The sequence below is a fragment of the Leptopilina boulardi genome, unplaced genomic scaffold (genome assembly GCF_019393585.1).
Source record: "Leptopilina boulardi isolate dan_hultmark-lab unplaced genomic scaffold, ZJU_Lbou_2.1 LbouV2_214, whole genome shotgun sequence".
Classification (NCBI taxonomy): Eukaryota; Metazoa; Arthropoda; class Insecta; order Hymenoptera; family Figitidae; genus Leptopilina; species Leptopilina boulardi.
Window position 1 is genome coordinate 299,465 of NW_026137768.1, and position 16,165 is coordinate 315,629.

The 16,165-nt window shown below is 31.9% G+C and overlaps 1 protein-coding gene across 2 annotated transcripts in view; it reads left to right on the top strand.

Annotated features, from left to right (window-relative positions):
- LOC127279132 (uncharacterized) overlaps positions 1-16,165 on the top strand; it is a 326,137-nt gene that overhangs the window by 101,097 nt on the left and 208,875 nt on the right. The window contains exon 1 of one of the 2 annotated variants that reach the window (XM_051301297.1): positions 2,338-2,358. The exons of the other annotated variant lie outside the window; for it this stretch is intronic. The gene's annotated coding sequence lies outside the window, so the exon portion shown is untranslated. Of the gene's footprint in view, positions 1-2,337; positions 2,359-16,165 lie in introns of those variants that run through there. 2 annotated transcript variants of the gene reach the window in all.

Sequence of the window (16,165 nt, forward strand, 5' to 3'; positions counted from 1 at the left end):
ATGAGGGGTGTTTAAATGTGCATCAAATAAAATGTTTAATTAGATTGTTCCCTTTTAAACCAACAGTAGTTTTTGAAGCTGTTAATCAACAACTTTTTGGTAGTGTTTAGTGTGGAGTATATGCAATAGCATTTGCAACATCTGTATTATTTAACGTAATGCCAAACCGTGTAAATTATGAAACTGATAATAACAAAATGAGAAACCATTTTAAGTCAATGTTTGAAAATAATCGCTTAAATCATTTTCTGGCAGTAAGAACGTCTCACAATAGGAATTCGATAATAGAGAATAATTAGAACCGTCTTTTCATAAATTGAACTTAGGAACATAAAAATTATATTTTAAACTCTTGTTCTGTTTTTAATACTTTGAACAGTAATAATATTAACAGAGTTCTATTAACACAATATTTAAAAATTAAACATTCTCTAAATGACACTAGTGAAAAGAAAATAATTCGTACAACTGATAATAATGTGAAAAAAATTTCACCACATGAATATTTAAAAATGAAGAATTTTCTGAGTAAAGAAAATGATAAAAAGATAATTCGAGCAATTAAAGAGAAGGGAAGAAAAAGGGAGGCAAGGCGCGAAGTTACATATGAGTAGAAAATAATAAGACAGGAGAATGAGAGATTGAGAAAACGTAATCGTAATAAAACAGATATAAAAAAGAAAGAGCGCAAAAAAAATTTGACATGCAAAAAAAAGAAATTATCTATAAAAACTGAAGATGAAAAGAAAATACGCAAGGATAAAAATTTGGCATGTAGGAAAAGCAAAATATCAATGGAAACTCAAGATGAAAAGAAAGTGCGTCAAGAAAATAATTTGTCATGTAAGAAGAAAAAATTTTCTACGGAAACGGAAGATGAAAAGAAAGTGCGTCAAGAAAAGAATTTGGCATGTAAAAACGATAATTGGAATAAAAAAACTGCAGGAGTTGCAATAATGTCTTTTAAAGATTTCAATGAAAGTAAAGTTCCACAGAATTATTTAGGTTTAATAAATGTAGAATGTAAGTTTTGTAATGCGTTACATTTTTTGTGTGAAAGGCCGTCACATAGATCATATAGATACATCACCGAGGAATGTCCCCGTGAAGAGGACATTATGATATCGCCTGAATGTCACAAAAATATTGCCGCTTGATATCAGCTTGACATTCGAGCAATATTCCTTGCTACTTGGGTGGTAGATCCAATATAAAGAAATTTTTTTTACATTTCTAATATTAAATTTTTTTGAAAAAAAATGAATAAAAAATATGGTTAATGCACACTAGCAACGTAGTCGGCCGCTTGCGGACGACAAAGTTGCTAGTTATGTGTAATTATTAATACAATTATTCTGCAGAAATACAATTCGCATTTAACCAAACAAACTGTCAACACATTATTTATCAGTGAGATTGACATGCCCAGGAAATAAAAACCTATTCAATATTTTTGAATCGGTCCGCATTCTTAAAATATCTGATTCACTAAAAAGTGCATTTAATAAACTTTTTTCTGGGTGGCAACCATATAATTACAAAAAAATTTATCCTGTGAGAAGTACCTACTTTATGAAATGAAAAGAATTTTATTTTATAAATATTATAAATATAAGCAAAACATGCTACACATTCCGTTTTTATCCGCATTTTTGTGAAACCTATCTTCGCTTCTAAAGCACCGTGAAGGGAGCTTTTACACGATTATCGAAAAAAATAAAATTATCGACAGAAACGAAATGCAGAAATCTGATTGGTTGTCAACAATCTGCTTAATTGTGGCTAACTAATCAGATTTCTAAATTTTTATTCTGTATGTAAATTTTGTGTGTGACAAAACTACAGTAGTTTCTCTGACTACGCTGTTTATTAGAATCTGTACTAAACGAGATTTGTAGAATATACTTAAGCTCTTATCTCCGTGAAGGTTACACAATAATAAATCGAATGGTAGAGTGTCAAATTGTTTATATGAAAGTAGCAACAAAAGCAGATGTGAATAACATTTTTGTTTTAAATTAAAATAACTTATATTTACAATTTCTTGTCAGGTAGGTATTAAGTAAAAATTACAAATTCAACAAGAACTCGAAATAGGATCAGCTACGATTTTGCTCTTTACGATTTTTAAAGCTTTGTAACGATAGAGTATCGTAGTATAGAGGCTCGGCAAAAAAAGAGAAAGTAGACAGCGTAAGTAGTAGTGTCACTCTCTTCCCCCACCACTCGCTGTTACCTAGCTGCTAGTAATATACCTTTCGTCTCGCACCTTTTCCTCAGTCTTCTTCCGACTCGTCTACAGGTGTTTCTCTGACATGTGGAAGCGACTCACTCTTTGCTACCTGGTGTTCAGTAGAGGTGCGTCTCGAGAATGCTTACGTTCCTTTAAAAAACTTATAAGAAGTAAAAAGAAAGAGTGCGAGTTACGTATTATAAAGGAGGTGGGAGATGCTAGTAAATCGAAAGAGTTCTGGAATATAGTGAATAATTTTAGTAAGAGAGCTTCGCGCCAAAATATCATTGACACAGACTCTTGGTATGAGTATTTAACAGTTTGTTTTCCGTGTGTGAATGAAGGTGACATATCGTTTGTGCACTTCTCCCAACCCTTACTGTATGGATATATTTCTCAAGAAGAAGTTTTGAATAGTCTCAAAAAATGTAAATTCTCTAAATCTCCTGGCCTTGATGGGGTTGGTTACAGTTTTTTTTAAATTTCTACCTGAGAACTGGTTATTATACTTAGAAAATTTATTTAATAATATTCTAACATCCGAAACTGTTCCTAGTAATTGGGGGAAATTAACAACATGCATGTTAATTAAAAAGAGCGATCCGTAGAATGTCGAAAATTATAGAACTATCTCTTTAATACATTGTATGGCCAAAATTTTTACGAGAATTATTTCGGATAGGCTAACCAAATGGGCAGATTGCAATAATGTAATACCCGAGTTCCAGTCTGGGTAGCGATTATGTATTTTGATTTAACTTTGACGTCAAAGTCATTTTGAATTTGACGTCAAAGTCATTTTCATTTTGACTTCGTAGTCAAATGTCATTTTTTGTAGTTTTACGTAAAATGTAAATGTAAAATGTAAAATGTAAGAATTCATCATAGAGGAATATATATAAAAATCCATGTAAAATCTTATGTAAGATCTGATATAGAATCCTACATAAAATCCTATATAGGATCCTACATAGGATCTCATGTAAGAATTCATCATATAGGAATTTATGTGGAATGTCTTGTATGGATTTCACTGTTTTAATTGTCCATCTAAGATATCAAGTCGAAAATTATATGAGATTATATAAGATATGAGAATTTTCAGTAGGATACTGAGTTATTTCCCCCCTTATGAAAAATATCAATTTTGGTTTTTTCTACATTAATAGCCAACTGGTTTTGTTGACAATAACGTCACAATGACTTTAATTTTCTTGACAATTCTACGGGTGTATCCGACAATAAAACTAAATCATCGGCATAGGCCAAAACTAAAATTCCCAACACACTGTTGAGAGAAATACCTCAGCAACCCTCATCCAGCAAATGACGCTCTAGATTACAAATAAAAAATGAAAATAAAATTGGGCTCAAGCCTTCGCCCTGTAAGACGCCATTACTAACCTTTACAAATTCGGTATACTGGTCATTATTCCTCACACATGCGAATGGTTTGTTATAGAAATCTTTTATTACATTAATTATCTTAGTGTTAACTGCCATTTTTTTAATTTATACCAGAGAAGATCATGGGCTACATACGGAAATGCACTTTTAAAATCTATAAACGCAGCGTAGACGGCCCTTCAGGGATGTCTAAGCTAAAATTCGATTACTGCCTCCAACGTAAACAAATTGTCGACGCACCCTCTGATACCCCTAAATCCAGGGTAGCGATTATGTATTTTGATTTACCTTTGACGTCAAAGTCATTTTCAATTAGACGTCAAAGTCATTTTCATTTTGACTTCGTAGTCAAATGTCATTTTACATAGTTTCACGTAAAATGATTGTTTTGATTTGTTAAATTGTTAGTTTTGGCCTATGCCGATGATTTAGTTTTATTGTCGGATACACCCGTAGAATTGTCAAGAAAATTAAAGTCATTGTGACGTTATTGTCAACAAAACCAGTTGGCTATTAATGTAGAAAAAACCAAAATTGATATTTTTCATAAGGGGGGAAATAACTCAGTATCCTACTGAAAATTCTCATATCTTATATAATCTCATATAATTTTCGACTTGATATCTTAGATGGACAATTAAAACAGTGAAATCCATACAAGACATTCCACATAAATTCCTATATGATGAATTCTTACATGAGATCCTATGTAGGATCCTATATAGGATTTTATGTAGGATTCTATATCAGATCTTACATAAGATTTTACATGGATTTTTATATATATTCCTCTATGATGAATTCTTACATGAGATCCTATATAGGAATCCATATAAGAACATATGTATAGGGTCTTATATAGGATCCTTTATAAGACCCTATATAGGATATCATGTAAGAATTCATCATACAGGAATATATATAAAAATCCATGTAAAATCTTATGTAGGATCTTATATTATCCTATATAGGATCTCATGTAAGAATTCATCATATAGGAATTTATGTGGGACGTCATGTGTGGATTTTACTGTTTTAATTGTCCATCTAAGATATTAAGTCGGAAATTATATGAGAAATTATGGAGAAAATTATATGGGAAATTCCAATATAGATGTAGATCATCATAGTTCCACTCTTACGCCGCCAGATGGTGATAATTTTTTTTTCACACAGTTGAGATATAGTTTTTTAATCGGGTAAAAAATATGTTAAAGGGGAAGCAAAAATGCATCTAACAAAAATTTGGCGACCATTTTTGTGTAGTGGAAGGGGTAAAAAAATTTTTTTTTTACTTTTTATATTTTTTAAAAATATTAATTGACTTGGCACAATCACCATATTTTTTTCCTTCATTCATTTTTTTGGCAGCTCGATCTGAGGGGTACTTGCCCGTTAAAATTTAAAAAAACTTATTTTTGGCCCCTAAAATGTATGGTATCTCTTGAAAATGGGAGGCCAACATCACCGGGCAAAGAAAATGTTAAAAAGGAAGCAAAAATGCATCTAACAAAAATTTGGCGACCATTTTTGTGCAGTGAAAGAGGTAAAAAAAATATTTTTTTAATGTTTATATTTTTTAAAAATATTAATTGACTTGGCACAATCACCATATTTTTTTCCTACATTTTTTAACATCCAAGAAGCAACATATTTTTTTGGCACCACGATCTGAAGGGTACTTGCCAGTTAAAATTTAATAAAACTGATTTTTGGCCCCTAAAATGCATGGTATCTCATGAAAATGGGGGTCCAACATAACCGCACGGAAAGAATTTTGAGACGTCTGCTGTGCGGACGCTTCGAGAACTACGTGGCATGGGATGTCCTTTCACTATGCACATGTGGTGTGCATTTTCGAGACATCAAACGTTCTGGTTTCGGCGCAACTGTTAGTTCGGGCCTATGCTCACGTGGTGTCTTTCTACTCGGTGCATGATAGACGCATGGTTTCAAATCATGGTATATTGTGTTATAGAGACTAACCTCATTTTTATATTTATAAATGGGTTGTCACTATTTTTTCTGTTTATCCTTTTAATTGTAAAAATCCTTCTAATCTACTTTTAACTGCTTAAAGAATTTTCATTCAATAATAATTATTGCCTTCTTTTTCTAGCATAAAAAAAATTAATTGTTCTCTACCCGAGTTTGTTTCCTTTGCGGAATAGAGTGATGATTCCACTCAACATTATCTACATGTATCAAATTTCCTTTACACTTGGTAGCAAGGCGAGTTATACTTAAAGCCTTTCCAGCAATATCAAAATAAAAAGAAAAGAATTTCAAAAAAATATGAAGTTAGATTATTTTAATTAGTATTGTTATTAAAAAAAATTTGTTTTAAATTGTTAGGTATTAGCGTAACAATGGTAGTAGTAGGGGAGCCCATGATGCTAAATGGGGATTCACTCGAGCGTCGTGGGGACGAAGATATTTTGTAGTTTAGATAATAAGGAAAATAAAAGGTTCTATAAAGTTTTCCTTTTTAGTGGTGGGGGAAGCGTCTATAAATTTTTAAAAATGTAAAAAAAACAATTACATGGAAATACTCGAGCGTGTCAGATATTAGTAGTTTAGATACTCCAACGTGACTCTGATACCAAAGGTATGTTCATCTGACGGTTTGCGTGGTGGTGTAGGCTCTCCGGATGGATACAAAGTAAAAAAAAAAATTTTTCTTCGAGCGCGTCAGATATTTACGGAAGATGTTAAATGAACCTTAAAAATGCTCCCATTCAAAAAACTGAAGTTTTGGAAGTGACGCAAGCTCGTAGCGAATTGTTGAAAATGCAAAAAAAAAATCGCCATCTTGAAATACTCGAGCGTGTCAGATTTTTATACTGATGGTGCAGCTTGATGCTGCAGTCATGATAGCCGAAAATCTGACGATTATTTTGAGGAATATTGTTAATCTGACAGCTGTTTTGTGATCAGCTGTAAAAGTGTCTTGGCGACGGAGAGCAGTGTCAGAAATCGAGATGGTGCGAGAGAGTCAGAAATAGGAAAAAAATGAAACGGAAGATGAGGCACGGAGTGGGGAATGCGTGTTGTACTCGAGATGCGCGCTTTAATCTCCATAGACGATTTTCATTACTTCGGCTTCTGGAAATCGTCAGATTATATTTTATTCGTGATTCTTATGTTATTTCCTTCAAATTAAAAAAAAATTTAACCGCGCTCGAGAATGTCAAGTCAACGTTTTTTTTTCAAATTTATAACCCTCCCACTCCCTTACGTTACGCTCAAATCGTCAGATTTTTTAAATGTACATTTTTTAGCTAGTAATTAACCCACCTTATCTTAATCTGACGCGCTTCAATATTTCCGACGATCGATTTTTTTTACTAATCTGATGAGCTCTCCTAGTCGCACGTCTTGATAAAAAGAGTTAATACTTGGAAGAGGTACTTAACAATATGCAAGGTATCTCCCCCTGTGTTCATCTGCCGCGCTCTAGTAAATCCCAAAAAACACATTGGGCTCCCCTACTATAGTATGCACGTCACAGAAAAGAATTAAAATTTCCAGAAACTACAAAATTTCTTGTTCTCGCGTTTGGTATATCCCTCAATGAACATGTGTTCTATGCAATGTTCCTTATTTTTCTTCCCTTACTGTATAATATTTTAATTTTTATATATATTGATCGAACACTAAAAACATTTATGACATCATGGAAATGATGTAACTTGACCCAAGTAGCACGATATATCAACCAGATGTCACGGTGATATCACCGAGGAATGTCACCGTGACATCAGGAAAATGTCAAAATGTCCGCCTTACGGTGATATCACACGGTGACATCGAGGTGATATCATGGTGACATCAAGGTGATATCACAGTCATATCACGGTGATATCATGGTGATATCACCGTGATATGATGTTGATATTTTACAGGGATTTAACATTTTTTTAAAATTATTATTTTTTTATTATTTTTATTATTTTGCTTCCTCGTGGAGGAAGCTTTGTAGTCCTTTCGTTTATAAAACTTTTCAAAGTGACGGAAACAAATTTTTTTCTTTATAGAAACATGTTATATGAGATCCTGATCAATTGTCCGGATGTATGTATGTGTGTGTGTATGTGTGTGTGTGTGTGGATCCCTTTTTTGTTTAGAAGATAACTTTAACAGGTTTTAATGGATTTAGATAAAATTTGGTAGGCTCATTTATCATATTAATATCTCAAATCTGACCAAAGGATTTTGAAAAATACTCCAAAAAAAAATTTTTATCGTCTTTTTTCCAAAAATTTTTTTTTAATCGAAAAAATTTTTAAATAGAAAAATTTAAGGTTATATATAATAAAATCGTATTCCTTACGCCAAGACGAATCGATCGATATATATAAAGTATTCATTTGAGGTAAATTTAAAGAATTAATGAAAGTTAAAAAATCAAAAATTCACATTTTGGCTATAAAATTTTGTGATTTTTTAAATAGAAGTTTATATATGAAATAATTGTATTCCTTACGTCAAGACGAATCGATCGATATATATAAAGTATACATTTGAGGTAAATTTAAAGAATTAGTGAAAGTTAAAAAATCAAAAATTCACATTTTGGCAATAAAATTTTGCTTTCTCCACGAGGAAGCAAATTTTTTTGCTGATCGTAAAGAGGAAGCAAAATGTTCATGTAATGAACATCTGAATTTTTGTAATTGAATTTCTGTCAACAATGTAACGCCTCAAAAATGGTAAGTAAATTTTTTAAATTTTATATTGGTATAAAATTTAATGTATTTTTATTTATTATTATTTTTTAAATTATTAAAAATTTTAAGTCCCTGTAAAATATCAACATGATATCACGGTGATATCACCTTGATATCACCTCGATGTCACCGTGTGATATCACCGTAAGGCGGACATTTTGACATTTTCCTGATGTCACGGTGACATTCCTCGATGATATCACCGTGACATCTGTTTGATATATCGTGCTACTTGGGGAGGATAAGTGATAAATAAAATTGTTTTTATAATCGTTTTTCGATAGATCTTAGAGTTAAAAAAAAGTAAAAATATTCAAAAAATTTAAAAAACAAATTCTTTGATAAAACTGCTAAACGATTAGCAAGGATTTCATTTAAACCAGATTTTGACACTACGAAATACCTAAACTAAGATGCTGTAAACCGCATCACTAGGCATTTTCATAAAACTTTTTTTTTGTTAAGAACACCCGTGTCCATCTGCAACTGCGTCTACGAATTTTTTTGAGATTTTTTTTCTATTAGTACTAATTGAGACTAACTTCCATGAATTTTTTCAAATTTTTTAGCAAGCCGTTTTCGAGTTATAGAATTCAGAAAATAGAAAAATTTTCATGACTTTTAATTTTTGAATGCTTATTTTTGAATTTTTTTAAAATGTTTTTGGTTTTTTTATAGGGGAGACTGTGGAGTTGTGCCTCGTGGGGAGTCATGCTCCACCTTAATATTTTTAACATGGGAATTATTATGACTAATTTCAATTATTGTCATATTCTTTTCTGGGTAAAAACTAACTTTTTAAGTGGTACTCGTTATTTTTGGAAGCATTTTCCGTGTCCTTCCAGATAGTGAGTTAAAATTTGTTTCTAAAAGTTTTTTGCCTCTTTATGTTTAGGTCATTTCAACTATTTTTTTCAAAGTGATCACAATGTTTAATGCATAAAAATTAGCTGTCATTAATAACTTTTGGACGTACAAAAAAGAAATTTGCATAAACATTCGATGTATTAATTATTTTATGACTATTTTGAATATGTAGAAAGTGGGGAGTTGTGCCTCACATCATATTTAACAGTTTTTAATGCTAATGCGAACTCTCTTTTTTTATTTTGCATTATTTACTCTCTAAATTATCTAAAGTTAATCTTTTATTATCTTATCTATTAGGGGAGACCAGGGCTGAAAGTGCCGGGGGTAAGTTGTGCCGATAGGAATATCTAAAAAACAAAAATTTTTTTTGTATATAAAACATTAAAATTATAACTCATCTTGGTTATGTCCAAAAGTTTTTGAATTGAAAATTCGTTGTTAACAAATTTTTTTTCTTAAATTTAACAGCGACAGGAAGATTTGTGAGGTCCTTAAAATATTAAAGAACGGTGCTGAAAAATGACCAAAATTTGCCCATGCGGGAATTATGAAAAACGAGTAGTTTCCCATAGTTTAAACCCTGCTGAATCCGAAAATGATAATTAGAATCTTGCAAACCTGAGGGAAAGGGATGAAAAACTACCCCTAAATAAGCAATTCCAATAATTCACGACAATTAAAATGCAGTCAAGTAACATCTAAAAAATAAACCAAAATCGCTTAAAACTTGTTACTCCGGGGTTTTCTGGGTCGCTGATTACGAATATGATGTTAGTTTTTGAAAATTCAAAATGGCGGATCCAGTATGGCGGACGACTTTTTTAAAAAATCTTGAGAATCGCCTGAAACTTGTTACTCGGGGGTTTTCGAGATCGCTGATTACGAAAATGATGTTAGTTTTTGAAAATTCAAAATGCCGGATCCAATATGGCGGATAAAAATTTTAAAAATCCACACAATTTGCTTAAAACTTGTTACTCGGGGGTTTTCGGGGTCGCTGATTACGAATATGATGTTAGTTTTTGAAAATTCAAAATGGCGGATACATTATGGCGGACGAAAATTTTAAAAATCCACATAATTTGCTTAATACTTGTTACTCGGGGGTTTTCGGGGTCGTTGATTACGAATGTGATGTTATTTTTTGAAAATTCAAATTGGTGGATCCAGTATGGCAGACGACTTTTTTAAAAAATCATGAGAATTGCCTGAAACTTGTTTCTCGGGGGTTTTCGGGGTCGCTGATTACGAATATGATGTTACTTTTTCAAAAATTGGAAATGGCGGTTCCGATACGGTTGGACAGTTTTCTATGAACCGTCGTATTCGCTTGAAACCACTAATATTTACTATTTGAATTGTTCTAGACATCACTTACTGTTTATTTATACGTATACCCAAGAAGCACGTAATATAACCTCAATATCAAGGTAATATTACACGTAAGATTCGTAATATAACGCTGTAATATTACAGTAATCTTACAGTGATCTTAAAATGTCCGCCTCAAGGTAATATTACCGGGAATATTACTGTAATATTAACGGTAATATTACAGTAATATTAACGGTAATATTACAATAATATTACAGACCACAGGTGTTTGGAAAGAAAAAAAAGTTTGCCTACGATGCCAAGAAAAATCATTGTTACCTGGTGGTTCCTTAGCCCCTTCTGAAACGAGAAAACTTAACCCGAAAATCATAGCTGTTTATTTAGAGAAGTTTCGAAATTTTTTCAAAAAATTTGTTTTCTAAGGGTCAGAGATAAGTTTTAAATTATGTTAATGATTTTTATTTATGTGGGTGTGTTTGAAGGATCTGATTTTCTAGGTACAAGTGATTAAAAAAATTTTTAATAGAAAAGAACTCGAATTCGTAACTTTTCTTTTATGTAGGTGACGATTTTGGATGATTTAATTAGTAAATAAATAAATCGTGTTAATGAATTTATATCTATAGGGCGAAATTCCACCACGAAGTGTTGTTAGGTTTTCTCAAAAACTGCCTGTAGGAGACGGAAGGAGTTGGATTTTTTGAAAAATTTAATCAGTGAATTTTGATTTTTTTGAGAAGTTAAAAATGTGTATTTTTACTACAAAAAATATTGAGATATCCTTGTTTGTTATTTTCGAGATATTAATTATTTAATTATTTAACGTTAACAAAAGATAAAATATTTTATATACAAATAAAGTCATCGTAATTCTGACGTTACCAATTGAAAGCTACCGTAATTCCGCATCCAACGAGCCCTATATGAAGAATTTTGGGTTAGTGGATTGTTAATAAATAATCGCATAACAACATTGCAATTGTTGATAAAAATCCCTCTAATTGAAAATAGTTCATATTAGTCTCGTTGGATGCGGAATTACGTTAGCTTTCAATTGGTAACGCTAATTTACGATAACATTATTTGTTTATAAAATATTGCATTTTTTATTAACATTAAATAATTCATTAATTAATATCTCGAAAATAACAAAAAAGGACATTTCAATATTTTTTGTATTGAAAATACACATTTTTAACTTTCCAAAAAATTAAAATTCACTGTTAATTAAATTATTAAAAATCGTCACCTATATAAAATAAAAGTTACGAATTCTAGGTTTTTTAATAAAAAAAATATTAATGACTTGTATCTAGAAAATGAGGTCCTACAAACACATTGACATAAATAAAAATCATTAACATAATTTAAAACTCATTTCTGACCCTTAAAAAACAATTTTTTTGGAAATATTTTAAAATCACCCCTTGAAAGAGGTGAAACTTCTCTAAATGAACAGCTATGATTTTTGGGTTAAGTTTTCTCGTTTCAGGGGGTGCTAAGGAACCACCAGGTAACAATGATTTTTCTTGGCATCGTAGGCAAACTTTTTTACTTTTCAGACACCTGTGAGACTAATTTGAGTTATTCATAAAGCATAAAAAACGTAAATATATTATAAGTCAATTTGGCTTGTTGGTAAAACTCTGGACTCGTGTGCTTTGAGTTCGGGGTTCGATTCCCTGGATGGGTAGATTTTTTTCGTAAAGAAATATTCCCATAATATTACTGTAATATTCTCTTACCTTAATATTACGGTATAATATTACTGCAATATTACTGTAATATTACCTTAATATTAGCGCGTAATATTACAGTAACATTACCGGTAATATTACCTTGAGGCGGACATTTTAAGATCACTGTAATATTACAGCGTTATATTACGAATCTCACGTGTAATATTACCTTGATCTCGCCTTGATATTGAGGATATATTACGTGATTCTTGGGTATACGTATAAATAAACAGTAAGTGATGTCTAGAACAATTCAAATAGTAAATATTAGTGGTTTCAAGCGAATACGACGGTTCATAGAAAAGTGTCCAACCGTATCGTAACCGCCATTTCCAATTTTTGAAAAAGTAACATCATATTCGTAATCAGCGACCCCGAAAACCCCTGAGTAACAAGTTTCAGGCGATTCTCATGATTTTTTAAAAAAGTTGTCTGCCATATTGTATCCGCCATTTTGAATTTTCAAAAACTAACATCATATTCGTAATCAGCGACCCCGAAAACCCCCGAGTAACAAGTTTTAAGCAAATTGTGTGGATTTTTAAAATTTTTATCCGCCATATTGGATCCGCCATTTTGAATTTTCAAAAACTAACATCATTTTCGTAATCAGCGATCTCGAAAACCCCCGAGTAACAAGTTTCAGGCGATTCTCAAGATTTTTTAAAAAAGTCGTCCGCCATACTGGATCCGCCATTTTGAATTTTCAAAAACTAACATCATATTCGTAATCAGCGACCCAGAAAACCCCCGAGTAACAAGTTTTAAGCGATTTTGGTTTATTTTTTAGATGTTACTTGACTGCATTTTAATTGTCGTGAATTATTGGAATTGCTTATTTAGGGGTAGTTTTTCATCCCTTTCCCTCAGGTTTGCAAGATTCTAATTATCATTTTCGGATTCAGCAGGGTTTAAACTATGGGAAACTACTCGTTTTTCATAATTCCCGCATGGGCAAATTTTGGTCATTTTTCAGCACCGTTCTTTATGTATATCTCCATTTTTTTGAAAAATGGATTTATCAGATTTTGAAAATTTACTCCTCATTTAAATAATGAATATTCTAAAAGATGTGTCTTTTTTTCAATTTTCAACGGTGGAGCACAAGTCATGGAAGCTAGTCTCAATTAGTACTAAAAGAAAAAAAATCGGAAATGCAATTACAGATGGACTTTCATTTTGGCGTGGAGTACATCATATATATTAAAATTTATTTGAGTTGTCTAATTATTTATCTCAAATTTCAAAAGGCCTGAGTGCTTAAGGCCCCTTTTTCGGTAACTCCTGTCTAGTGCTTAGGGCCCCCGTAGGTCTAAATCCGGCCCTGATCATATGGAAAGCTATAGAGCAAGTCAAAAACTGAAGAGGTATCGCATCAGAGAGTGTGAATTGATCTGTCACGGAGTAAGGACGTGTTATATACACGTCAAAATTTTTGAATACAATTTTCTGTTACAAGTCAATGAATGTATATATGCCTTAATTAAACCCTCACAACAAAAGGATATTCAGGATATCCTTGGGACGTCCTGGGGATATCGATTTGTTTTCGGCGGTTTGGATATCCCTGGGATATCTTAGAGATGTCCATGGATATCCAGAGGATATCCGAATCGCCAAAAGCAAATGGATATCCCCAGGACGTCCCAGGGATATCCTGAATATCCTTGTGTTGTGAGGGAAGGATTAAAGAGAAATTTCTGATTAAACTGTTTATTTTATTATTTGGAATATAATTTGTTGGTTTGGTTTGATTCCTGCTGTTGATGCATTATTGGTGATCTATCTGCTTGCCGGTTTTCGCTTTATCTCACGAGTGTTGAATAGCTGTAAGAATGGCTTCTAAGGAATACACTATCCCCTTCTGCTAATGCTTGTAAATTTTGGATTTGAAGGCACATCAATCTTAACATGCTTGGAAATCACACCGCATTGCACCGCATAACTATACAGTTTGAATTCATGAAGCGTCTTATCCTAAGTATAACCTAAAATTTTTTTTTATTTTTCTTTTTGCACGATCTTTCCTATAACCTCATCCTTCAAACCAAAATTAATTGAACACTATCTGATTTGTTCTAATTAATATGCGATACACATTTTGCACGAAACATGCCATAAGATTAGATGAGCCTTGGATATAAGCTGTTTGCCTGAACTGTTTGTTTACAAATATAGCAATTGCCTTATTTGGCCTTGTCTATGGGCTGACTGAATTGTGAATTGATTCTCTAATTTTTTCCTTTTTGATTATTTGTATACGGAGGTTTTTCGATTTTGATATTTTGATAGTAAGATATTTGAATTTTGATAATTTTGATTTTGATAATTGAAATATACTTAGTTATCTAAGTATGTTTGATTTAATTAAACAGTAAATTTGAGGACTCCCGCCTTTTGATTTTTGTTTTTGTTTTAAATGATATTATTTCTTTTAATTTGGAAATTAATTAAAATTTTTCCGAAACTGATGTTATTGCAAGAGTTGCTAACTTTTAAACTTTGTAATGCTGGTGTTGACTTTAAGTCTGGCTTCGTTGGCTTATTGATATTTTCATTTAAGTTATATCTTGAATACAATATAGGGTAATATACTTGCGATTGAAGCTATTAAATGTATTGATATTTAGTCTTAAATTGTTGGAATATTAGAAACGTAACTGCTATATGTTTTCAGTGAGCAATGAATCTGGAAATGACAGCATTATTTCTATCAACAAAAAAACTTTAAATCTGATTAGCATCCAGGAGGATATTCAAAGCTGGAAAATCGCTCGCTTTATGGGTTATTTATCGATAAATTATACCACCTCAACTACAAATAAATATACTTCATCGGAATCTACATCTTTATCTATACTATCCTCGGATATTCCTCTTACTATGAACCTGGGTTTGCGTAATGTAGGAATTTTGACACAAAAAAGGGTTTAATTCGAATAAATTTAGAACCCCTTAAACTGAATCCAGACATCCATAACGAAGAATTTCTTAACTGGAGTAATCCTAATATACGAGAGATCATTCAATATAAGCAGGACGACCAACCACCATACATTGTCCTAATGGAAAGTACTAACTTAGATAAAAATGTGGGTAAATTGAATCCAATTGCTATCGCTGATAAAATTGATGAAGAAATTCATGGACAAAGTACAATTCAAAGAAGTGGTCAAAATCAAATGAAAATTATTTGTCAAAATACAATAGACGCAAATCTATTAATTCAATGTAAATGTCTCAAGGCTGCGAGGTTTAAAATGTATATACCGAAGTCGAGACTTATGAAACGCGGTCTGATTATGGACATTGATCCTAATATTCCAATCTCTGGTTTGGTTAATAGAATATCCCCAAAATATAAACAAGACATCATAAATATTAAACGGAGAACTAATTACCAAAAAGCAATTGTTTAGGAAATCATATCGCTTCCTCCTCTATATGCCCAATTTATATTAGGGAAAAAGAAATTGGAGAATTAAGAGTTAAATTCGACTGTGGGTATAGAGAGGCGGAATATCGATTAAACGAAACACATGTAGAACAACGAAGGAATATACCAGATACGCACCTTCGTCCTGAACCTGGACCATCAACATTTTATAGATTCCAATATAACTCAAACTCTGGAATTAGAGATGCGGAATACAGATTGAACGGAACACAAACAGAGCAACGAGGGAACTTTTCAGATATGAACCTTAGTCCTGAACCTGGTTCATCAACATCTCTTACCTATCAATCCAATTCAAACTTTGAAACTGAGAAATCTGATTACTCTAGAAATGAATCATCTGATGTAAATACTCACCATGATAATTATAATTTATCACATCCATCATCAACCC